The sequence below is a fragment of the Esox lucius genome, chromosome 12, assembly GCF_011004845.1.
Source record: "Esox lucius isolate fEsoLuc1 chromosome 12, fEsoLuc1.pri, whole genome shotgun sequence".
Lineage (NCBI taxonomy): Eukaryota > Metazoa > Chordata > Actinopteri > Esociformes > Esocidae > Esox > Esox lucius.
The window spans coordinates 19464684-19491460 of NC_047580.1; the positions used below are offsets into that span (position 1 = coordinate 19464684).

A 26777-nucleotide genomic window follows, 5' to 3' on the forward strand; every position below is an offset into this window, starting at 1 on the left:
GAACCAACAGCAACTGAAGACAGTTGCAATAAAGGCCTGGCAAAGCATCACAATGGAGGAAGTGTTTGGTGATGTCAATGTGTTCCAGACTTCAAGCAGTCATTACCTGCAATGGAGTCTCGACAAAGTATTAGAATATGAAAATTTTATTTATGATTGTGTTAATTTGTTCAATGACATTTGAGCCCCTGAAATAAGGGGACTGGGTATAAAAATGGTTGCAATCCCTAAACCTTTCATACAATATTTTTTTCCAACCCCTTAAATTAAAGTTGAAAGTCTGCATTTCAATTGCATCTCGGTTGTTTCATTTCAAATCTAATGTGTTGTTGTACAGAGCCAAAAGTATGAAGATTGTGTAAGTCTCCAAATATTTCCGGACCTATGTGCAATATGCCTATGAATGGTACATAAGAATATTCTAATGTACATTGAATATACATAGAAGACAGAGTATTTGGAATGCTCATGTGATCAATATGATCCTAGATCAGTGTTGCTGGTTGAGAAGCCTTAAAAAAAAACTGTTTGAGCCTGAAAGTGCGTTCCCTGATGCTCAGGTAGAGTCTACCAGATCGCAGCAGTGTGAATAGACTATAGCCTGGGTGGTTGTGGTCTTTGATGTTCTGTGCTTTCTTAAGGCATCTGGTGTGGTAGATGCCTTCAACATGAGGGGAGATGGCAGCCAATGATGCGTTCTGCAGACTTCACCACCATCTGAAGGGCCTTGCGATCAGCAGCAGAGCAGCTGCCGTATCAGGTAGTAATGCAGCCTGATGGTGCACCTGTAGACGCTGGTGAGTGTTTTTGCAAACATGCCAAATTTCTTGAGTCTCCGAGAAGTATAGTCGCTTTTGGGCAGTTTTCACTACAGAGTCGGCTTGCCTGGACCCGGTGAGGTAATCTTTGATGAACACACAGAGGAACTTGAAGTCTTCTTCCTCTTCAGATCCATCAATGTGTAGGGGGGCATTACCCACCCCTCTGCCGCTTCCTGAAGTCCACAATTATGTCCATCATCCTGCAGACGTTGAGAGAGAGGTTGTTGTCCTGGCACCATGAAACCAGGTTCCCTACCTCCTCTCCCTAAGCGGTATCACTGTTGGCAATGAGAGTCAGGCTGGTTGTGTCATCCGCAAACTTAAGGATGATGTTGGAGCTCTGTGTGGCCACATATTCATGCGTGAACCGAGAGTACAAAATGGGACTGAGTACGCAGCCCTGCGGGGTTCCGGTGCACAGCGTACTGTGATGCCTAACTACTCAGTACTGTGATGCCTAACCTTAACCGTAACCTAAACCTTACATTATCCAAAACCCTATACCTAACCTTAAAACTAAATTAACAGATTACCATAAATGTTATTCATAAAGAGCTGTTTTTATTTTGTAAAAACATTAAGGAGCAACTTAATAGCAAGTCATTAAATACCAATAGCACTAAGGACATGTGGATAGCAAATGGAACTGCGCCAATACTGAACCTAATCATAGTTTACAAAATGGTTCCATACGAATGAAATTCCTTATAGGTACTGTTGGCATATTCCACAACTGGGCCAGGAAAACTGAAGGGAGATTTACATTGTTCCCAAGTGATCCATGGTGTATAAAGTTCTAACAAAGCCTGTGTTTTATGTACCAAAATATATTTTACCCATATATGCTATTAAAATAAACCAATATGCAAGTTCCTTATGCAGAAAAAGATAGTACACCCCTACCTTCATCATCAGAAAAAGGCTTAAGTTAGAATCAGGTACAAAAAAACAAGTGCAAATGAGTAGAATATCATTAGAGTAACTTGGGAGGGTCCAGCCTAAAGATTCTAAACTTGGTCTGGTTTTGTCGTAACCATGTGCGGGTGATCAAAATACCTATCCGAGACCCTCAGAAGAAAGACTCTAGACTCATGGGGTTTATAAGTAGTTACAAGATATTCAAGGACTCTAAAAACAGTATACATTGATCTACAAGTGCTCAAATTCCCCATTAAAGTCTGTTGTATCGTATTAAAATGTTTGCTTGTCATCTTTGTCACTCTTCCCCCTTTGATTTTCGCTTGTTCTCACATTAATATGCATCTCTAGCGCTTCTCCCCCCTCTGGGTGGTACAGTACATCTTTCTGACCAATAATATTCAATGGCTTGTCTGTTTTGTCCAATCACAGTTCATAGTGCATTCTAGAGCAGGACTCAAATATGGTATTGCATGAGGCAAAACAAATGTGCTAATTTTTGTTTTTGTGGAAAGAACAGGTTGAAAAGAACAGGGTCAAAAACAATAGTGGCAAGGAACGTACCGCCGTTCATCTGGTTCATTCCCGAAGAGTCAATAAGGCAGGGTCGTTTATTAAGGGAACGAAAAACTACTGAAAACCTGATCTTACAGTAAGTCCCTGCAGCATATTGTATGTATTGCAGCCAAATAGGCTGTTGACATCTCTGCGGCTGCACCAATGAACGTCTGTCTGCCTGCTTCGAATGAATGAGGGGGCATGTAGCCAAAATGAAAAACTATTTACGACCGCCTATCATGTTGTGAAGAGGGAGAAACCATTCACGGACTACATCCATGACATACTGTAGTCAGTGAATATGGATAGGGAAACCATATATGGACATGGCTTGACGACAGTAAGTGTCATGTTAACTAAACTTGCCTAAGCGCTTGCTAGCAGTGACACACAAGAAGCCGGTCATCCAAGTACTGTTTTGCGCAATATCTATTACCATAAATATATTAACTCTTTTTCATGCTTTTGTCACATTCAATAAGCAAAAATCTTAGTGAAAAGATGATAATGATATTTATAGTAGCTAATATTTTGATAACCACTTATTAAAAAGTAATGATGCATCATATTTATGTAAACAGCTATTGCTTGAATCAGCTCTCGTCTCATACCACAATGCAAATCTGTGGTACAAATCAATATTCTGATATGATATTTACATACCATATATCGGTAAAATAAAATAATATTATGGTTTTTTTTTATTCACTTTGGGCCAGTAAATTTCAGACCAACTTGCCCAATAGGGCCAGTGAGAAAAAGGTTAGCGTTGGAGCCTGAGACTAAAGGCGAATGCAATTCCATTAAGTTACCCAGTTGAACCCGTGGAGACAAGACAGATTGTATTTAATACTTCTGATTGCTATGTTATAATACACAAAGTACACATTTATTCTGGGCAAGGGTTGGGGATTAACACATTAACCATCTCCAAGGTGATTGTCCGAGGTGAATATCAAAGACAAAATAGGTAACTTGCTTTCTAGCTAACTAACTTTCGTTTACTGTGTATATACAAACTATTTCACGAAGGAATGCCTGGATTGATATAATTGTGCACAAAACTGACCAGTAAACACAGGAAGCACCCATTTATTTGAAATGAGAATTATATTAAAAATTGTATTAAAAAATTAATTTAGAGGAATACATCGTCATGCTCTTTGAAGTAAACAACAGCGCTTGTCTTAGTTGGGATTGTTTTAGAGTAGTTTTCCGCTTGCAATGCAGCTTTGCGATAAAGGTACAAACCGTTTCCATTCATGAATTTGGACGATGCTAATAATGCTTATTACTGACTGAGACTTATTACTGACTGAGAATTATGGATTGTTTAATTAATAAATTAATCTATGTGCCTGAAAGACCAACTGGTAGTAAGGGGACTATGATTTTTTTGAACAAACTATCGCTTTAAGTGTTTTTTGAAAGAATAGGGAGGGGGCGGGTTACCCCATGTTACCCTACAGAATGGAAACACCGTAGGCTCATCATCTAATGTGCTGGATAAGACCGGGTAAGACAGAAAACCTTCAAACTTCCGCATTTTAAAGAACTGAATTAAGAAAATGCTAAACCCGATCATTGTTATTAGGCTTGGCATAAATAGACAGCGCCATTACGTTACACCTAGGCTATTTGTTGTAACTTTTCACGCAGCAACCAAGTCACCTGTTAAAACAGAATACCTGGCCAGACCCACAAAATCAGGCTGTTCTTGACAACATCGTTTCTGGGATGTTCATTAATATGTATGTAGTCTCTAAGAGTTGTGACTGAGTGGTGGACTGTTTTTTGTCTTATCGAAAGTTAGAAGCGTAACATCAGCCAATTTCAACGTGTTTTTTTTAACCATACCTAAGCACTGTCAAAAGCACTACCCTACCTGAGTCACTCGAAAGGCTTCTGTTCTGACCAAGGCTGGGGGGACTGCAAGAATAGCAGTTCACCGTTTGCCATTCGTCTGGTAAAGGTGTTATTTTGAACGTATTTCACACCCTACGAATGGCAGTTTGCCTACGGGTGTAAATATCAGCAACGCAGACAAGAATAGTCTACTTTCATGTTGCTCAGCATTTTCAGTGTTATCTTTGGAAATGCGCGCGTGAAAATTAAAACTCTTACCTGTAGGCTTCGCCGTCTTTCGGTGACTTTTCAACTAGGGCAGACTAAGTGTGTTTAGGGTGAACTATGTGAGAGTATGCCTAATCAAAGCTGCCACCTTTTTGAGTTTTTCTTGTTTTATTGTTGTTTTTTCTCCAATTTCTTACATTGGGGCGAGTTGGCCGCAAGATCAGCCCTGGAAACCAGCTCAAAGTAGGAACAGGAGTCTTTCCCTAATTGAATTTCTCGGGTAAGCAGTTATCAGTTGGAAAAGCTGAAATGGATTTTTATTTCCCAACGTTGTCTGGTATACCAACCGTTAAGGGTTGGCCTTAGAGTGACCATATAATGATATGGCGGTGACCCACCAAGTAAACCATTTATCATCATTTCAATTTAGTAAAACCAGTACTGAGGCTTGGAAAGGGTGAGTGGGAAGGCACCCTCGGCCGGTTCCCTAGATAATAGAAACATCCAGTTCAGGGATACAGTTTTCTTTAACGCACCTTTCTACTCTCCTCTGAAAACAGAACGTATGCCTGCTACATTAGGATAGAGGTAAGCTGTTGGTAGATAAAGCTGATTAAGCCAAATAATTTTTGCTGGATAATTCTACCAGCCTTTCATTACAAAAGTCGAGTTTGAGATGCTTGTCCATCATTTAGCAGCATGTTTTTGGGGGATACAGTGGCCTTTTATAAACTGGCGTACCTAACTTCTCCATTCCCACTTCTATGTCTTCTTGGGGAACCTTTTCAAAAAAGATTTAAAATCTTCAAAAATTATATCTCCTCTGTTCAACGTAGCCTACTAACAAATACACAACTGTACACCTTATTGGTTTCAGGGTCACACAGGAAAAAGGTTGGCAGAGACAAGGTTTAGGATGGACCTTTATAGAATAAGAACCTCCGTTCCTTCAACCTGATTTACATGCAAAACAAAGATTTATCAATATACTATTAATCAGTGTTTAAAGAATACGATGGATACATTCATAATAAGCTTAGATCAAGTGCTTTCCTCAATCAGACCCCAAAGTATAGGAATATCCTATCGTACATTTTAACTAATAATGTACTGCCTAAAACAAAAAACTGCTTACAACATTTTGTTATCATAGATCATCAGTACCTGCATTTATAGCTCTGCCAATGAATTTGAGAATGGTTACATTTCCCCTTCAGTGGAATGGAAGTAATAACAAAAAAAACATAACATCTCAGTTTAACATAAAGTTTCTATACTAATATTTCATGTAGCCTAATTAAAAAATAGATCAGATTGTCATCCGATTAATTTATTCTGACTTGTCATTAATTAATTTGAAAATGATTATTCTTTGAAAAAATCTTAATTTCCTTTAACACAGAATTGGCTTATATTTGAAACAAAAAGGATTAATAATTCTAAAGCAAATCCTTCACCTGCTCCTTCCCTCTTTTGTCTCTACCATCCACTGTACATCTATAATTATTTGGTAAAATATTCTAAGCATGAAACACCTTGAAGGTATTCCAGGATCAAAGCCCATAGGAATAGATGAGCTGTGATAATGTATTTTAAACTTGAACTTTTCCTTATCTAAATTCTGCAGTTGTGAACTATTGACAAACAGATTATTGCCAATTAGCAGTTTTGTGTTGCGCCCAGTTCTACATAATAAAGAACCTAGAGGATCGATAGCATACTGAACAAGGTATACATTGCTTTGATCTCATTGTAGGCTCTTTATAGAGTTAAGGCTTCAGTGGTTCGTAAACTCACACTTTTGGTTTAACTCTATTACATCCAAATTCTAGGCAATGTAGGCTTGAGAACATTGAATCCTCTTGCACAACTTCTCCCATGTTGTGCTGTTTTAAAGATGTCCTATTCTCCTAAAATGTACTGTGTTCTATTTCATACATTTTAAAGAAACTGTAGTTCAAATCCACATCCTGTTATAATTGTTACAATTATATTAAATGGCGGTTACGACCTATAGTGCATTTCTTAGCGGTGCTGATGGTGCCACTTCAGAAGTGAGCCTTAAATGTTAAGACGGCTTAAAACAAAGTACATGGATGTTTGTTTTAACACAGAATTGAAAAGAGGACACACAATGGGCAAAATGTAAGATTGGAATAGCATCACATTTGTGTTGGTCTGTAGAACTGTATTAAAGCAACACTTCTCAATAAAGTAACACCTTTGTGTATGAATACTGTAACTTGTATATTTTTTTTCACATAGTATGTGGTCCACTGTATATTGTATGGTCATATACCCCTATCTGTGCACTCCAGAGAGAAAATCTGCCATCCATCAGGGCTTCCCCCTGATGTGGCAATATTGTAATATAGAATAATAAAGAAGTAGGTTAAGGAAGTCCAAAACATGTATGGATTATTCAGCAGATCACTTGATTCAGTAATGACCCAGTACATTCATCGCCAGCCATTGATTCATTGGGCCTGCTATCAAGGGCGTAGACAACATTCCCATGCAATACTGATTCCTTCTTCTTTACCAATACTAGTTATACTACATTAAAAGCAAATCATATGGTAGGACAAAGTTTGAAATATATACTACAGTTTTGGTATACAATTTTTCCACTACCATTCCTATGTCCATACTGTATAATATACGACAGTGCTACTGAGGATGAATAAGGGGTGATGCCTACCGATTAACTTAACCAATTGTTTGTTATTTTCACTATGGCACATAGAGGAACATGTTTAGAATTATAATTGCTATGAGAAATGAAAATTAATGCTTGGACAATTTCTGGGATGCCCCTAGTTTTCAGACAGTTTAATGCTTAATGAACAAGACCCACATGGCAGTTTTGCTAAATGTTGATAGCTTACTTTCAACCATGGTTTATGCTCATCAATACCATTGACTGAAGGTGCGAATAGTGAGAGACTAAATTAATCAAATTCAGAGAGATTAGAGAGCCATTGCACAACAACTAACTCTGGTCAAAACTTACAGAGGTATTCAGTATATCAAGTTACTGTATACACTTATGTGAGAGATTGAGAAATCTAATCTAGATTTTTCTGTCTCAGTGACAAAATTTATCAATATTCATTCAACAGTTCTTTTGACCTGTTACAGAAGTGAATCTGGTTATGAAAAACGAGGGCATTTTGATCAATTAAGACCCATGCCCTCCACATGCTTCCTGGCTCTCCAGTGGGAAGAGCCTGATGAATGTTGACTGTTATTTCTAGTCACATTGCATGGGAGGCCAGAGAACTGGCATTCACCTTAATTAGAGAAAGACATGTACAAATGTCCTCTAGCAGGCGGCTGTCTTGTGGAAGTTAACAGTGGTGGCAGCTGCCTATGTATGGTAAACAGGGAGTAGTTTTGAAAGACGATGGGGGATATTTGGGAGGGGTAAGGGGATAGCAGATTGGACAGCTGTTGCCAGATCTACCTAACAGTGCTGACTTAAGACCTAATGCTCTATCAAGCCTTTGTATATTTTGTTTTTTGTTTTTTTGCATTTCAACACATATCCACCTCATGGTTAAGGCTCCGTCGATACACATTTGGTGTGACAGATGCACACAAGTTACAGAGGGCATGGGCTGAGCATTCCTCAGCCAGAGAGTTACTCTCACTTGGAAAACTTTAGGGATAATTGTGACGTTCTCACGACAACAACAAGAAATGTCAGTCTCTGTTAAAAAAGCAAACTTGAACAATGCTTATTCTAAAGCATGAAAACAGGTGAATGGGAACAATGCAGGTTTTAAATGCAATGTTTTGTTTTGCCATGGCAATGTGTTTTTTCAATTGAAAGTTTTTACATTCTTAAGTAGTGGACAATAAGAGGTGGGTGGTTACTTCCTCAATCAATTACAACAGGAAATGGAGGTTAGGGGCCCTCTTTTAGGATTACAGTATCACAAAAAATCCTGAACAACCAGCAGAGAGAATAGACCCATGGCTCAAATGTTTCATTTTGTTTAATACAATCTATTGTACACAAGGTTACATCAATAAACCTTATTTGCATTCATCAATACTGAGCATTCAAATATAGCCTTCTGGAAAATCTAGCTATTGCACTAAAAGACGATTTATACAAAGATTATAATATAGGAGCAGGATATACACACTAGACATCCATCCATATGGTGATAAGATGCAGAGTTTAAAATTGAATATTAATAAATTCCTAATCAGCTTGTAGCAATACTGAAACAACATAGTTAATCACAATGTGTTGACTCAGCAAGGTCTTTCTCAGTTGTGGTCTTTAATAAGATTTGAGAGGCATTACAACAACACAGCAGTCAATGTCACATTGTGCTGCTCCCTCTGTCTGTAAGCAAAGGAGAGAGAGAAAAGAACAGGCAAATTAGGGAAGCAGAGAAGGAAAACATGGTCATCTGTTTCAAAAGAGCTGAAATCTGATCTCTAGGGAGAGAGGGAGAGTTGGAGGTAGTGTATATCACATATCATCTCCCTCTGATCGTTCACGCTTTCTAATTACAGAAGGTGAGGATGGCCATCATTTTATCGTATTTGTTTTGCATCACTGCAACAACAAAAAAGAGAAAATGAGGGCTCGCCAAGATGCACCAATTTACTTCATTTCGACCTTGATTAAAAGAAAATTAATTGCCACATATCTCATTATGTGGCGAGTAGCATTTGATGACTCCAATGGAAAAACTCAAAAACAAGACACAAGGCTTGCGGGAAATGCAAGCACGACCCGCTTGTTCAAGAGACAACAGACTCCTCTAATGATGAAAATAAACAGAACCCTCTAAACAGAGCCATCACAAGACAATGTCAAAGATATTGGTCTTATTACCACATAGGTTTAATTCACAATGCAGGATAAGAGCAAGGGACCATGTAAGTCGAGATCACTGGAACCTTGGCTCTGTTGTATGCAGTTAGTCACATTTTCAAATCACATACTAAAATGCTTAAAGCTGACAGTTGAGATGATTTCTGGATAATATTTCTGTACTTTGGGAATCAATGAGCACACCCCCTCATTTAGCAAAAATGGTTTCCAGGAAGTCATGCATCCATTATTTCTTTTTGCATAGCATTCTGGTAATGGTAGTTTGCAATAAGTACACGAAGCTGTCAGGTGAACAATTCATTTAAAAGATTAGAAATAGCTTTTTAAAAACAGTGATGAATTGGACAAGGACAGGACTGGATTTTTTTACGTGACTGGGAAAAGGAAACTAATCTGCCCATACTTTCTTGAACTAAAAGGTTGCCATACACAGACACAGAGCAGTATTTTGTCCCAGATTAACCATCTCTGTACACGCTCCCAGGTTTAGTAGTTCTCACCACTACTTACTATTGTATCCCTTAAATTAAACATGATGTAAATACCAGACATACTAGGCTATGTGTTAGCTAGCAGCTTACTAGTAGTGAGCTTAAGCCAATGCATCAACAAGACTGTAATAATTATTGTTTCCCAAAAGCATAACTAACTAGCTACATGTATTACTCAACACAACTGATAATAAATGCTACACAGCTTATTTTTATTTTATGGGCATTACATGGGTTAAGCTAGCTTGCTGCCTTAATTATAGCTATTGTGGTTATACACACCAAACGAGGTACTGTGCATGGTTAGCTACTGAGATATCTGATGCTATTAGGTTGTTTACTAAGCTTACTGTTGTAGCATATGTATCGAATGCAGCTTTAGTTTATTTTGTAAGTACCATTAAGGCTCATTGTTACAGCGTAGAACCCCCTATTACCGGCATTGCCAACTGCCGTTTTGAAATATATTTTCTTGTACTGAGTTATCATTTAATCAAATTGTCAATGTTTAGTAATTATTAGAGGAAAATGTTTACTAGCATGTCATTAATTATCATTTCTGAAATTTGGACCCCCCCTGTTGCTTATATTACTATTTTCAGCTAGCTCGTTAGCGACATGGCTAAAAAATACGACCCCCCTATTATCGGCCACCGTCCCCTATTATCGGCCACCTTACAATTTTGTTTCAATAACGTTTTATCTCCGTTTTATTTGGGAAAAAAAGTCACTAGACTTGAACACAGGACTCCCTCATGTGAAGCTGTGTCCTTAACCATTACCCCACAGCGCAGTCGTCTGGCCAGTGTCGGTATTGCATCTCGACATTAGATAACTTTGTCACGCATTGACATCACGTTAAGTTTGAATATTTCGCTAGACACCATTAAGCATTGTGTTAAACTGACTAACATTTCTTATTAAGTTTACCTCCACCATAGCATCTATGAACTGTATTGTTTTTGCCACTGGCCGTTTTAACAGCTTATTAACCAGTAATAGGCTTACTAGTATCTACTAACTTAATACTTTTAATTGTCCTAAGAATTGAGCAATTGCTAGAGAGACTGAGGTTTAACTATACACTGCCAAAGCTATATCATGGCACAAGAAGAGAATCGTGGAAACCCTTACTCTTTTACTGCACTAGGGGTATTGAACTAGCCTATATCACCCCAAAAAGCATGCATGGATGCGTACTTTCAAAATCCAACAGAAATTGGCGATATAACCGTAAACAGTTTTATTTCAGGCTTACAGTAAAGTAGCTACAGATGGTTGTATCCAGGAAAGTTTTTGTCTTTCCCGATCATTTGTTTCGAAGCCTGGGGCTTGTGCATAGGAGAGAACTGTGTGCTATACTTAGCCTTTTCTCAGGGCTGTTTACGGTCTAGTGGTGTCCTTGTTGTGGTCAGTTATTTGGTTAAGTGGGTGGGGCAATTTCCTGCCTGGTTGACCTTGGTCTTCTGTAGGGGCCACATTATGTCATAACCAGGATTCAAACTCCTTGCTGCAATGATGTAGCTTTATTGTCAGGAAAGGACTTTGCTGCAGCATTCGGAACCCCCTTTTTACAAACCAGTTCATGCATTGGATTGGAGCTCTTTAAAATAATGTGCCAAATAATATCTAAATATGATGCCCATCACACCAAGCAGTTCTGCTTCTTTCCACATGACTTGCTCAACCAGGGCGTTTACACCAGCACACACATTCTGGAGGTGAATTCAGTACCCAGCCAAAAATCACAAATGAGCACATAGACACCTAACCTACCACAATGAGTCACTAGAGGGTGATGAGGCAAGATTATATTGATTATTATTATTATGCCTTTCTGGGAATCGGGGACATATGATTTTATTCATTTCATTCTGTTGCCAGGTTACATTTTAGGCATCTAAAGAGCTGTTCTAGTTAATCTGTTTTTGTAAAATGGTCTGCATAAATTGTTAAAAGTAGACATTTTGCATGGACTTGTATATTTAGTAAAAATGTGAAATAAATGCTGTTTGTTTGGTGTACATTTTAGTGATCAAGAAAGCAATACATCCTCTGCAATGTTGACTGAAATTTACTTTTTGTGTTAATAAAAGAAAAATGTCCCAATCCTTTTGTTTTTGTTCTATCAACCCTTCCCCCTAATGCGCCCCCTTCTCTGTTTAAGCCACCATATGTCTATGAGGATCAACTATAGACCTTTTCAGCTAGCATGGTGTATGATTACATGAGAATTTTTGCCAGAGAGGGTCTCCAGAAGGCCTAAAATTCTAAATGCTATTTTAGAAATGAAATCCTCTTTCATGCGCCTGCACCTGTTCCCCCTTGGAGAGTAAAGAGAGCAGACGCCCAATAGAGTGGGCCCTGCCCCTGACACACACCTAATTCTGAAATATTTATTAGCTTTTGACACTCTTTAATGTCTCTTGCATTTGTTTGCCTTTATCTTTCCCACTCTTCCACCAAGAGCAGTTTCAGCTGCTTATCTGTGACTACAGCCACACACACAATAAATGTGACTAGCTTTAGTACTCACCAGTGTTCACCCTGTGCTTGTCGACCCAGTGCCAACAGCCCTCTGTGTCTTGAGTCAATCAGCAGGGATGTTGTTGTCGTTGTTGCTTTTGTTGTTGGTGGTGGTATGTGCATGTACACTTGTATGTTCAAGTGGAGGTGGGTGTGTGTGTGTGTGTAAATGTGTGTGACCTAGCATGCAAATTGGGGCAGAGGTCATTATTTGGCATGATTCATCAAGTCATCATTGGGTGAAGTGGAGACATCTGAATAATTTATTAAAATAATGTAAAGTAATCCAGCGGGCTTTCATTCTTTGCTCACTTGCTCCCTATACTAAAGAAGTTCTCAGTTGACAGAGGTTAGAGACAGAAACCAAGCACATTTAAGGACATGGGATAACATCTACCCAACATTAGACATCATTTCATGTTTTTCAGACATTCACATATACAAACAAGTGCCATTTTTTATTTCATTAAATTTTTAAATCTTTTGACACTGAATGTATGCTCACCAAATCACCCAGGTCTATATGTCCACTAAAAGCAAGATATGAGTAATCTTCAGGAGAAGATCCATTGAGGTTACTTAGGGGGAAAATTTGAAAGAAACTGTAAGGAGAGAGACTCAATCTTCGAGCAAGTGATGGTTAAAGGATAGGGTTTAATGACAGTACTTGTTATCAAATAAAATCTTTATAAAATAAATTGGATTTGATTTTACAATACTTGTCATTGTCCTGTGACAAACAATAACCTTATTCACCAACATTCTGACAAATAACAGATTATTATCCAATGTAATAATTGCCTGGCTACCCAAACTCTGTGCTTCGTCCAAATGCTACACCACATCAGAGGACCTCTTTTCCTCTGCATAGAATCTGGACCTGAGATGATTCCCAATCACAGAAATGATCTAACATTCTGATTTGTGACAGAAATTCTGGGCATCAGCAGAACATTTGCTAAATGAACATTTAGTGGAAAAAATGCTTTGAAAGTACAGTTAGAGATTAACCAGTCGTTGATGATTAAGCTTGCAGCCACTGAACGTACCACAAGGAGTGGCTAGAGAGTGACAAGACCAAGCACAAATATGTTGTATTATGTAATCAAATAGTTCTTGCAAAATCTATAACATAGGTGAGGAAAATAAATTGGTAAAGCACAACTGTCCTGAACCACTATTCTAATTTCACATGTAACTGGTTGTTGATTGAAGAGGGAGAGTTATACAGTGTGTTGTGATGAGGGCTGAGGTGCAATATCACCTGATATAGGGGTATCCCTAGTACAGTTTGAATATCCCAAACTCTTGGAAATCACAGAACGCTACAGGACTGTCTCTCCCAGCTACAGCTGTTATGTTGGCATAACATTCCCGTACCCTGTCATAATATAAAGGGTCAACTATCCATGAAGCATAGGAGCAAATAAAAAGGAAAATCTCTCAAAAGGGAGACTTTACTTCCAAAACAAACAAATGTACAAACATTGTATTTTAGATGACCTCACCGCTTTAGTATTGTTACTTGAACTCACCGCTTTAGTAATGTTACTATGTAATATTGCAGTAAATAGTTCCTCCCTCAGACCACTTCTGAGATCGCACCCACTGAAAGTGTTCAGTTTTAGGACACAGAGAGGTCACACCTGTTGTGGAACTTGATAGAAGGCTTATTTATAAACTTTCAGGGCTCAAGATTCCTCCTTCAGAGAAAACGCTGACATCCAAAGAGGCAAGAAAGAGGGGGGTCAGCTGAAATGCTTGTTTATGAACAGAGCAGCAACTGGAAAATCCATAAAACTCTGAAATGAGGAAATTAACAAGCGATCTGATCGGGTAGATTGTGCTGCAGTGGGTTGATGGAGAATGTGGTGATTTGGAGTATCATATGAAGGGGCCAAATCCTCTGGCAAAAACAAATATTCTGCCTAGGCATTACCTTTGTGGTAATAGTATAATGATATTCGTAACATTATAATGAAATAGTAACATTTTGGGATTCTTGTCACCAAGACAACCCAAAAGTAAAGAACTCTACAAATGAAAGGAGACATCAGCTGTTATTTCAAATAGTAAATACATGAGCCTCCATTAAACAAAGGTTAAATAGTGAACTTTGCTCCCAAAAGGAGGCAACAGGGGGGTCCAGGAGCAGGGGGGCTTAATATAATGCCTAAATTTAGGTACTGAGTTATGGCCCATGGGGTATTTGGGTAAGATCATGTGACGTATGAAAAGTTCTGGAAAATGCTGAGTGGATTTGCAATATAAGGGGGAATATTATGGCAGTGGAGGAGCTCTCAGTGCTGACGGATAGCCTGACAGCTGTTGGGTGACACACAGTGTCAGATGCGTGTCTCATTTAGAAATGTAGAAGAAATTGCTGGATTTTTCATGCTTGTGTCTTACTTTTTGGTTTTTATAATCCTAGATCTGTGTGTTTAGGGCAGGAACACAAGGAATGATGTACCTGTGCTTTACTCCAATTGACCAAAAGTGGCTAATTTACTCTACTGAGGTCTTACAATTGTTTGACTTTTATTTATATTGCTTCCTATAGATTATACTTTGCCTGGGATGCGTAATTGACAAACCTCAGTAAGTTCTGTATCATTTGGTGATATTTGTTAAATGGAAAAGATTACGGCAGAGGCTATCGGTTTTGTTCAATAACAAATGTTCTCATCATTGTGCGTTGGAAGAGGTATGCCAAGGAAACTAACAGAAATATTATCATATTCTGGAATGCCCATCTCCTCCATTTATGCTGTCCAATTAGGATTTTTTTAAATAATAATTGTCAATAGAACAATTTTGAATACATATAATGTACATCTATGTTCAACTTTACTGTTTGTATTATCAATAGTAAATTATTTTAGTCAACTATCATAAAAATCTATCTAAATTGGGAGGGGGGGGGGAGAGATTATGTACTGTCCCAATTTAGATCATTTTAAACATACTGACTTAAAATTCTTATGTAGTTAACACTGAATACATCTATTATTATCCTATATTTAGATATAAAAAAATACCATTTGGGGTGCCGTGTAATGTAGTTCCTTTAACATTTAGAAGGTTTCAAATTATTCTGCACCAGTCAGGAAGTTTGAAAGGACTAGATTGCGCACAAGTAAGCAGATACGCCAACTTTATTATGGACATCTGGGTATAAAATTAGTCATCTCTGCCAATACCAGTTGACCTAACAGCCCAGCCATGTGACAAGATGCAATACCAGACAAATCGATGGCACAAAATAGATTGCATCGCCGTGATTCCTTCTGCTGACAGACCATAGGATAGTTTTGGCTTAAAGAAATGTTGATATATTTTAAGGTGACCCCAATAGTGCCTTGTAGACAAAGGCACTATTGACAAGAGACTGAAATGGATGTGTAACTGTTTATAATAACTAGGATTAAAGTTTTTGAACATTAAAGCCAAGGTTCAGACTGATTTGTTCGTAATTTCATGTCTTATTTAAATAAATTCACACTTTTCTATATTGCTTTATTTCAGCACAGGCTGTTTACGCACAGTGCATGTCATTCATTTGGGTTGCATGGAGGACATGAAGATATTTTCTTACCTCTTAATATTTTGCACCTTTAAAACGCAATCCTATCAAAGAAAGGCGTCAACCCTAATTGATGTAGCTTCCACGTGAAAAAAGTGATTGAGTTGCTGCTGTACTTGAAGAGCTTTTACTGACAAAAAAAAACTAATAAACTGAAATTAAATGTACTTAATTTAATTTCTGAGAGCACATTTTCATTTACAGAAACAACTTGGGAGCAATTAAGTTTACGTCACTTGCTCATGGAAGGAATGATAGACTTCTCACCTTTCTAGCTTGGGACTCAATCAAGTAATCTTCTGGTTACTGGTCAGATGCTGTAAACCTGCTGCTCCTCTCAAACTAATGATTGAGTAATAAGCAATGTTACCTCTTGCCAGGTCTTAAGTATACCACATGTGCACATTACTGTTCTGTTGAAACTTGGTGTTTATTCATTCTAAAGTACAAGGCTCACCTGTCATCTATTAAATTATTTGTAGTGCATTCACAGTTCGATAACAATTTGTTTGAGTCTTCATCCAACTAATTTAGCTTTGAACAGATTCTTGTAGACAGATGGCAAGAGTCTGTCAAGGGTCACAGAATTATGTGACAAGCAGCAGTAGTTTCTCGTTTTAGGTTTTCATTATTGATTATTTGGACAAACCAGGATTGGCTGAAGGAGGTGCTTAAATGGTGCTGTTATTTTGAAGCTTGATTACGGATGATACATTGTTTCCACTAGATTCCACAGTCACAAAATCAGAAATGACTGAGTTGTAAATTTGTTGTAAAACAGTTGCTTTTTGGTCATTATTAACAAGGGTGAGATCAGCATAAGCGAGGGGTTTGACCAAAGATTTGCTCTTGTGAGGGAGGAGACTTGACTAATCTTAATTTTTTAACACCATTCCTCCCAGAAGTGTAACAGAATTCAAGTGAAGTGCCTTAGACCGCTGGACATCCCTTGGAAATTCTGAAGACAATTTCCCTGTGGCTATAGAACAGAATAAAAGCATGATTGTTGTTTGTGCATTAGTGTATGTTGGGAAAAAAAAAGTATTTTTATGTGTCGGAGAGGGAATTATTCTCTGCAACATGATTGTTTATGCTGACTGTTAATAAAGAATAGTTAACCAGATATGAAACGGATATGAAACATTATGGTGGTTACTACTTTGTTTATGTATGTGCATTTGAAGCAGGGGTAGCTTGTGTATTTAGATGTTATGATCCATATCAAAATGGTCTTCCTGTAATCTTCAGGTATTCTTTTGTTATTTTCTCTTAACAGCAGAAGACTCCAAGTCCCAGCACCTGACACCAGTCCGACACACATGGAAACCGGCTGCACAATGTCAGTGGGGCCGCGTTGCCAGTTCGGAATAGTGGAGCACTTCATAACCTGTCAAGGGACTTGGGGAGCCATGTGTCGACATGCATTGCACTGTTAGCTACATCGCCTGGTCATATCGGGGACAGGAAAGAAGTGGCGGAACAGAAGCACTCCAGATGTTCTTCATCAGTAGGCCACAGGGGAACACTGATACTGCAGCACCTGGCTCAGTCTACAAGGACTTGGAGGTGCATAGAGTAGATGCTGCTTTATTGCAGACTGGCTCCAGAATGACTTGTACAAAATTAGGATCAGCATTCAACTAAATGAGCAAAACTTTAAACTGACCCTCAATGTCTAAGGGGAACCTCAAGTACCTCACTCCAGTTGAGTAGAGCGTACCTACACTAAATAGTGTCAGAGCAGCCTGGTGTTAAACAAGTTGTTTGCATTCAGGCCTGTAGAAATATTTGCAGAGTTCTACTTAGATCTTTATGTAGGGATCTTCAAAAGAACCCCTTGTATATAGGTCTACAGAGAACCATTTATGAAAGGTTGGACCGAGAACACATAAGAATGCCATTTAAGGCCATGCAGGTGTTGAGAAACACATGGAACAACAAGAACCCAGCTTACACCTGCCCAGGAGTGAGGCCCTGAAGAGGCTATTCCTTGTTCCCTCCTTCTACATCAGTGGTTCCCAACCAAAGGTACTAAGACCTCTGAGGGTCTTCACAGCAGGTACTTGAATACACTCATGACACCATAGCCTTACTAATGAAATTAACACGAGGGGGTACTTCAGGGTTACTCCAAGCTGTGCAAAAGTCTGTCTGTGGTACAGTAACTGAAAAGGTTTGGGAACCACTTCACATAACCGGTCATGGTGGCCTCAAGGGAGCATTCACCAAAGAACGGCCAGGGCAAAAATGCACAAGCTGGCTTGTCATCCACTCCTGCCTCAGCTAAGAACAAAACATGTGCCAGGCTAAGGGCAGTGATATCAATGTGGTAAAACCTCACAAAAGTATAAAGCCAGGCCCAGTCTGCCACAGTGTAGATCTACCACAGAAAACCATTTAAAGGGTACCTAGAAGCCACATGTGGTGGTGGCTGCCCCTTACTGCTGTATGCAAAGCAGATATCCTCAGATGTAAAGCAGACAACTCCAGTCCATATAAGTGCAGAGGGCACAAAGGGGGCAATAGGCATGCAGCCTACACTGATCATCAGAATGAAGGAGATGAAAACACCAAAGATGCTAGGAACTAGGCATGAAAGTTAATGCTTGAGAGATGGACCCATATTGAGTGAAGATGACCTATGTGTCTGGAGGGCAATCTGGTAAAGATAGAAACTTAATTTGCATCAAGTTCAGAGGCTCGAATTGTGGTGTTCAGAACCTGTCCAGTACAGCATAAGGGTTAGGTCCCATGCAAGGTGTTGCATGGAACCTAACCCTGTGGGTTCTTGGTGAATCTACACCAACCTAAGCCACTGTACAAGACAGGGTTCTCAAGAAGGTAAACCACTTTCTAGGAATAAGGGTGAAGCAGTGACACATCGGGGCACTGAGGGACGGTCAAAAAGCCTTGTTTTTACACGGAAACCTTAGGTTCTGTTTTCAACCTGGTTTCTTCCAAAACCAGTTCTTAGGATGTTTAAGCTGCCTTAAAATATACTTGTCTTCAAGAAAGGGTTCTGCAGATCAAAGTGGTTTGTTGTTGAATAAAAGGACCCTGTTGAAACTATTAGATGTGTTGTCCTCCACACTGAACGCTATATATTAATACAAAAAATAAAATACATTTTTGCACACTCAGATTAGTGCATTTTTGCAAACTGACATGGTTTAGAATATTTGTATTCTGTACAGGCATTTTTGTTTCACTCTGTCGTTTACTTTACTATTGTGGACAGGAGTAATTGAAATGTTTAGTTCTCAGTTTTCTCTTCCTATGACCATCAACTCTGCAACTGTTTTACAATCACCATTGAAATCTCAACAGTGAAATCACTGAGCGATTTTCTTTCTCTGGTGGAAACTCAAGAATAATGCCTGTATGACTGTAGTGTGGCCCATATAGTCCTAAAATGGATTTACTGTACTTCACATGGATGTTTTTGGATGTTTTTTGCGAATAGGCAGCAGGGAGAGGGGGAAGAGTGCTCCAAGTGCAGCGTACAGGACAGATGTGAAGCTCAATAACACCAATGTTAAAATCTCCTTGACCTGGGGGTCACCAAAGAGCAACCCTAAATCGTTTAATATTTTCCCTGTAAGATCAATAGCAGAATAAATGTGGGCTCAATGACAAGAATAATTTTAAACAGATCTATAAACGATACAATTCAATTCCCTGTCCTGAAGGATGCATTACGCAGGCCAACAATTTCCTTAGATTGACAGGAGTATTTTTGCGGTGCCTTGGTAGGGAATCACACGTAAAACACAATCTTCATCAAATGCCTTGTTGACTGGTGTGCAGGACCAATATGTTCTGGATCTGCATTTATCTTCAGAGTTCAAGTACATATAGAGAAATCGATCTTTTCTGAATATCCTGAGCTTTTCTGCTCTGATCAGCAAGCATGGGAAGGACAAATAGTTTAACATTGGCTACTTGAATAAATAATTTTTAACAGCTCACTCCCTGACATGAGCTATCACCTCCCAACCATCACCCTCCCCCTCACTAACATCAAGTCAGCCTCTCATCTAGAAAAGGGACTAAATATTCAACGGTTTCTAGAACTACACCTACAAATTGTCTTGCTTAGAGAAACACTCACAAGATCTACAGTATATGAACATTAACAACAAATTAATTAGGTCTTTCATTTTGATGAACAAACAAAAATGAAAACATGTAGATTAAATTAAAGAAATACTAAACTAAATCTATTCTGCATCTATATATATTGCGAATAGCAGAAACATATATGTAGGAAATACATTAACTGTAAAAATGCCCTTTCTACCATCTATTCAAGTTCACGCTAATACTGTTTTGCAAAGCACAAAAGCCCCTCACTGATAAATATTAATTTGAGCCTTCATGATGCAGGCTATTTGAAAATTCCAGCTAAAATGTCACCACATGGAACATTAATGTAATATTTCAAGGCCTGAGAGCAATACTCATATTGATTGCATTTATTTGACTCTGGGGAGGAGAAATAATTCTTCAATGTGGAGACATCTGGTCGCCAAAGATGCGAGGCAGGAATGAGAAAATGCTAAATAACAATAAAAATAATAGGACTTATTTAAATACATTAACCCGGCACAGTTTTCATACGAATGGCTTAATAGAATAGAAGACTCAATTTTTTTATAGAGCTAGGCCTATCTTAAAAAGGTTTCATTTTCTATAAAGTGCAAATGCCAAACAAGGAGGAAATGACTGGTCTGTATGCAAAGCTTAGAAAGAAAAGGTTCCATACAGAACCAAAAAAGGTTTCTCCCACCTCAACTAGCAAGCTCAGCCACTCAGATTACAAAGGTAAACTGCTAAATGGCAGAGTCCTTGAAGCTTACCTTTTCAAAGTACTAGCCTATCTTCAGTTACAAATCAGTAGATTGCTGCATTGCAAAAACACCTTAGCGATCCACATCTGCCGGGTTTGAGCAGAGACAGACAACTTTAAGGATGTCTGTGTCCTAAAGGATCCTTTCTTTGTCATTAACAGTATTGACTATCATTAGGACGGGCGTCTGTCTGTCTGTGCAAATGAAAGGAAATTTGAGTAACACCATGACCCTGACCTGTGGGCACCACTGTGCCAGTGAGCCTGTTGGTTTCAAAAGAGTGGGACCATAGTAGGCTGTTGGAATTTACATTGAAATGGCCCATTTGAAGATTTGTTTCTGTTAAACTAATTGCAACCCGTAACTCACCTTGCATACCCTTGCATCCCGAACTCGTTTAGTGTGCTCAGAGGACAGCATAACTCTACGTCATTGAAGAATACGGACGGCCTACATTTAATAATAACATTAATTTAATACAAAATATTTGTAATTTAAGTCAAATGTGACATTTATTGGTTACTTTTGCATTTAAGGTTAAAAGTTTGCTTTTAGCGGTGAAAAAGCATCCCTTTCACACCAATAAAAGAACACAGTATTGTACGGCTAAAGCGACCCCTACTGGTGTAACTTAATACACCACTGCCCATTAATTCCCAGCACAGAGCATTGTTGAACATGACCAGACGGACATATTGACTTGCAAAGCAGTCATAGTTCTGAAAATTACATATTTACAAATTTGATGTTGCCTTGATGTTGGTGTTGTTTAACACTGGTTCAGTTAACTGTACTTTGAATTGCACAATGAAAATTATAGCACAAACAGAGACTCAGAATAATGAACAAGATTAAAGGCCAGAATAAAAAGATGCATTTAAAATCTTAAAAGGTAAGAAGGATCTATATTGGCTTTGATAAATCAGACTGAGGTTTTCTGCCTTTCCTTTACTTACACCCTAAGACTGTAGGAAATCCAGGGGCTCCGAGATTCAGAAACAACATTCAAAACTGCAAAGGTTTGCATGACACAAATTGACATCAAGGAGATTCCCCCAAACATTTGGAAAGGCTCAGACAAAATTACACTTAGATTGTTTAAATACACGTTAGCGTGCTCTTTGATAACATCTGAGGTATTTTGGGATTATTGACCATAGTGTGTTGTGTTTAGATGTTAGCAATCCTTTTGATTTGTGTAGGACCCCTCAGGAGCTTCCTGATCACAGAACTGGTGGTTGCCAGTCTAAACCTCTGTGACAACAATAATTCATTTTGACATTGTTCAATGTTTATCAATGGGTAAAATGAAAAACGGGAGAATTATGACTGAAAGAAACAATTTACTCTTCGAATAATAATTGAAACCCTGTCCATAACTTTCCAAAACAATGTTTTGTGACAATTCAACTAGGAATTTAGTAAGTTTGAGGAAAATTTACGGTATAAGTCTAACCAAGGATATCCTAAATAATGGATTTAAAAAAACCCAAGACAAGCCTTTCAAAAGACAAATACCTTTTTATCACCATCTGTAGCAGACCCCGGGGAAAGTAGTTTTGTGTAGAAGAATAGTGGGGGAAATCAATGTTTTGGCATAGACAATGTGAGTATTTAAATAAGAAATGGAGCTGGGTTCTACTGTTTACTTCTCATTTCTCAATTCCCATACTGCTTCATGAAAGACTGTTTTTTAATAGAATAAGAGACAAATACCTCAGGAAATACCAAATTCCACACCATACGGGGCAGAGGGAACAGAGACTGAAATTTGCTTGTGAATGCAAAATGTCAGCATACCATATGTGATAGGAATCACAGCACTCGAGTGCATGATACTCACACACATACTCTTGTTTCAAGGAGCAAGCTTTTGAGTCCTCTCTTCTCAGTTTTTCTCTCATATAATGCTAACTTGTTAGCTCTCAGTTCGGTAGATATTGTTTACAGAAGTGAGAAAATGTATGTGTGATATTCTCTATGAGCATGTACTGTATGTCTTCAGTCACTCCTCCGGCCTCCAGTCACTCTGGCCTTGAGGAATTTACAGTGCATTGTGAATGATAGTTAATATACAACGGAACGTTTTTCTGATCACAGACGTGTACACAGTTGTACAAGTGGTGTATGTACTCACAAGGCCTCTGAAAAACCCTTGTAAAGGCTCCATTTCTAAGCTGCAGTGTCATTAGTATAGTGCACCTGTGGCAGGTGATTTAATGGTTGTCACAACTAAAATAGAAATGCAAAGAGACAGTATTCACCATCGAAGCTAATATTGATGATGAATCACTGTCAAACATAAGGTAAATGTAACACTTACTCACAATACACTATGGTTAGCTGTTTTTTGGCTAATGAGCATACTCTTTCTGAGAAGAGTTGTCACTGCAAGAAATCCATCTGTGTGAGGAAAGAGAATAGACGAGGATTGGAGTTGCAGCTACCGGTGTCATAGCTGCACTGCTGATAGAAATGCTTTCTGAACACATTTTCAGATCAGAAAGACTACATACAGTATTTCTTGTCTATATAATACTACTTAAGAATGTCACAACAATTTTGGCCTCCACCTTGAGAGAAGCATAGAAAAAAAGTCCAGATTAAATGTGAATTTCATGCCAATATACAGTATCAGTGTTCTTTATCCAAAGGGGTTATTTTAAATGTAAGGTAATTAGTCTTGGCTTGTTAGAATAGGAATAATTTGACACAATGATTGTCAGGGAAGTGTTAGTGTTCTATTCTTCTGTTTTTATTCTAACTGATCAGTCAGAACATAATTGTTCTGAAATTTATTTCTATCCTTCCATATTCCAGCAGCCTTGGTTGAACTGTGGAAGGAGACAGTGATCGTATTTCACTGGTGGCAAAGTAGATTTATAAATGTGTCTGTAAAACCGAAGGATGGCAAAAAAAAGAGAAGTCAATGATCTCACGATTACTTAGTTCTTTGGCTGTCCACCCAAACTTTGAAGTTGAACTGGATATTTTTTTAAACCTTAAGAGCGTCGCTCCATTGAAAAGGAATTTACCAAGACCACATGATGTTACTCAGTCCACAGAGCCGTCACAATTACAATGCGGTCCATTACATTGCTGCAGCCAAAATTACGGAACCCTATCATAGTCTGAGGATCTAATTTGTCTTTCTGCGGGTCTCAGTCAATCCCAGTTGTCCACCTAACATTATGCCCTCACCCCAATCCCCTCAATCCCCCCAGTCCCCTCAGCTCTTCCAATACATTCATCCCAAGCCCTCAACTGCTTGTTTAACTTGACACATAATTACTCTGGAAATATTTGTTTATTTTGTACGAGTGCCATAATCTGTGATAATAACTGAATGCCAAGTCCTCACAGCTCCCATTGCTGGTATTGCAGCCAGGATTCCTGATTAAAACAAGGTGGTTTCATTTTGGGCAGCTTTGCAAGAAATCGCTCCCAGAGATTTGGATCTCACTGCCAAGTCTAGTAAGGTTAGCCATGTGCTGTGTGGCTACAGTCAGAATACTCAACTAACATACATTGTTTTTTCTGACTTCCCATTCAGCTGAGTACCGCTCATACTCTCTAACAACTAAATTAAACTGCCTAACCAGCTTTGTCTTAAGAATTTTGAGGATTGGAGACAGAAATGTGGAGGTTTAGTTTGCAAGGAAATTAGCCGGATGAGACAGTCAATGTGCCGTGCAGGGCGAGGAGCCACGTTACACAGAGGGAATTGCTTGATTGTTAGTGACAGTTATAATTAAGGGGAAAATGCTGGGTGAACTTCGAGACACTTCAGTGATGTCACATTCATGTGGCATAAATAAGGCTCTGATTGGAAGGCTGAATTCTTCAGTTATAATGGCATAAAAAATGGTCTACATTCCAGCTGGCACACTACTCCCTCTGTTGTCCACTATTTTTGACTGCCCCTGTGGTGCCATTTGGGGCACAGTCTACATTAGCCATTAAGCTGTGACACACTATTACAAATACCCTTCTCTATAGTGGGCTTTTCACCAAGCTGGCCTGGTTAAGAAACCAGGTTATTGTGAGTGTTTTATATTACATTTTTTACCCTCAAAGATTTCAGTTTGTTTTTCAATTGAATTATTCACATTATAGGTCACATTAAAGGTGGAAAAAGGCCTGACATGATTTATCTTTGTCTCATTCTTTTACATCAGAAGAACCTGGCATTTTAACAGGGGTGTGTAGACTTTTTGTATCCACTGTATATACTACACTATACAGTTCAATGTCCAAAGAAAACATCAGAGCTGCTTCAGTTTGTTTTGGGTTGCTACTGTATTAATACAGACCTCCACTCTTTGCTCCTAACAGTTGTAGGATGGGCTTTCTTCTGGAGCTAAATTTGTATGGAATCATCTGCCAGTCAAGGGATGCAGACTCGTTCTTAACCTTCAGGTTTTAACTGAAGACTCATCTCTTCCATAGGATCTATGACCGAGCACAATCTGACACGCCAGTGTGAAGTTGAAGGATTGACAAGAGCCTGTGACACAACTTCTGCTTTCAGACAATAGCAAGATAGCACTCCATCCTAACCCCTCCTGCACATTTTGCTGGTTGAGCAGCAAAGACAACTTTACCCTACATAAAAAAAAATAATAATCTAAACCCCAATATTTAAGCTCTAGTTGGCCTTCTTTTGAACTACAGATTAGGTTAGTTTGGCCCCGTCCAGGAGTACGAGGCCACAGTGCCCCCCGTCCGGCCCAGTGTGTATAAGCTCCAACAGTGTACATGCCGGGGGCTCGGATCAGTCTGGCCTGTCTGGTGTGATTTGTCCTGTCTCCTCTGGTCTCTTATTGAACCTTAGGTATACTCCCTCTAATTCTCTTGGGTGTCTCTTTCTTCCTTTATCTCTCTCACTCACAGCAGGTGGACCTGAGCAATAGGACCATGCCTCAAAGCTATCTGGCCGGGTAACTATACTGCCTGTACCTGTTTAGTCCATCAGGTTTTTCTATTTCTGTTTCAATCCCTGAACACTTGAATACTCCTCCTCTGAAGGGGCAGACTTTTTTAAACGACGTAAATGGGGCCTGATCGATATTAAAAATCACAGTATCACGATAAGTGGACCCAATTTCCTCGATAATAATATGTATCGCAATAACATTGAGTTAAAAAAGGTACAATTGTGCCATATTCCAATGCAGTTAAGACATTCCGCTAACTAAATTAGTGTAATTAACATGAAGAAGTTCCTTGATAGAGAAATATATTGTTTTGTAATTAGGTCCACTTATTACAATACTGATTTTGGTTGATATCGCCCAGCCCTACTCTATAACACCTTTTTTTAACACTTGACATTGAAAAGCCAACAGACATTTATATATACTCCTGAGGAATTCATATTGATTAATTGGTCATTTAACCTCTTGTATATCTTGATGATGTACTGCACATTATAAGTATTTCTTTTATAGTCACCAACCTATACAACCTGGAAAGGACAGGCCACCCTTCAGGGCCCAAACCCTTGTTCTTTGTACTGAGTTTTCCTAGCCAGAACTTCAACATTGTATTGTTTACTCTTATGGGGTTTTTAGGCTGTCTATCTGTCGAATTTTTAAATGTAAACATTTACTTTTTAAAGATGATCATCTATCTAGGCCTTATGAATTCTAAACCAAATGATGTGTTGCGCACCAAAGCTGCATAGACATTATACACAATATGCACGTAATGTAGGAGATGGATCCAACTATATTCCATTAATCTTTTAAATTAACTGGTGACATATGGATTCCACAGGGAGAGGTGTACAGGGAAATATGTCTCATTAAGGTCTGTTTAATTCTGTGAGTTTCTGTTTATTCTTATGTTCATGCTTATTTCAAGAGCGTGTGCAAAATTGAATTCATGGATAGCAGTTCATAACTTTGTGAACTTATGTGACTTGGTCTCATGAAGCTACATCATGGAATGGCTAATAACGTAAGCCTGCTAAATGCAGATGTAAGACTTCAGGGGATAGTGATTGGTGTGAGCCCAAGTAGAGACTTCACTGTTCACTGGTCACCGCCCAGCATGTCACACTAGCCTGACACAGAGGACATGCTTTTAAAATCATCC

General features: G+C 38.7%; 1 long non-coding RNA gene across 3 annotated transcripts in view; it reads right to left on the reverse strand.

Moving 5' to 3' along the window:
• Nucleotides 1-4608, reverse strand: part of LOC105022968 — a 73507-nt gene extending 68899 nt beyond the window's left edge. For all 3 annotated transcript variants that reach the window (XR_828942.4, XR_828941.4, XR_002197502.3), the window contains exon 1: nt 4422-4608. This is a non-coding gene — a long non-coding RNA (uncharacterized LOC105022968). The remainder of the gene's footprint in view (nt 1-4421) is intronic.
• Between the last annotated feature and the right edge of the window lie 22169 nt (nt 4609-26777).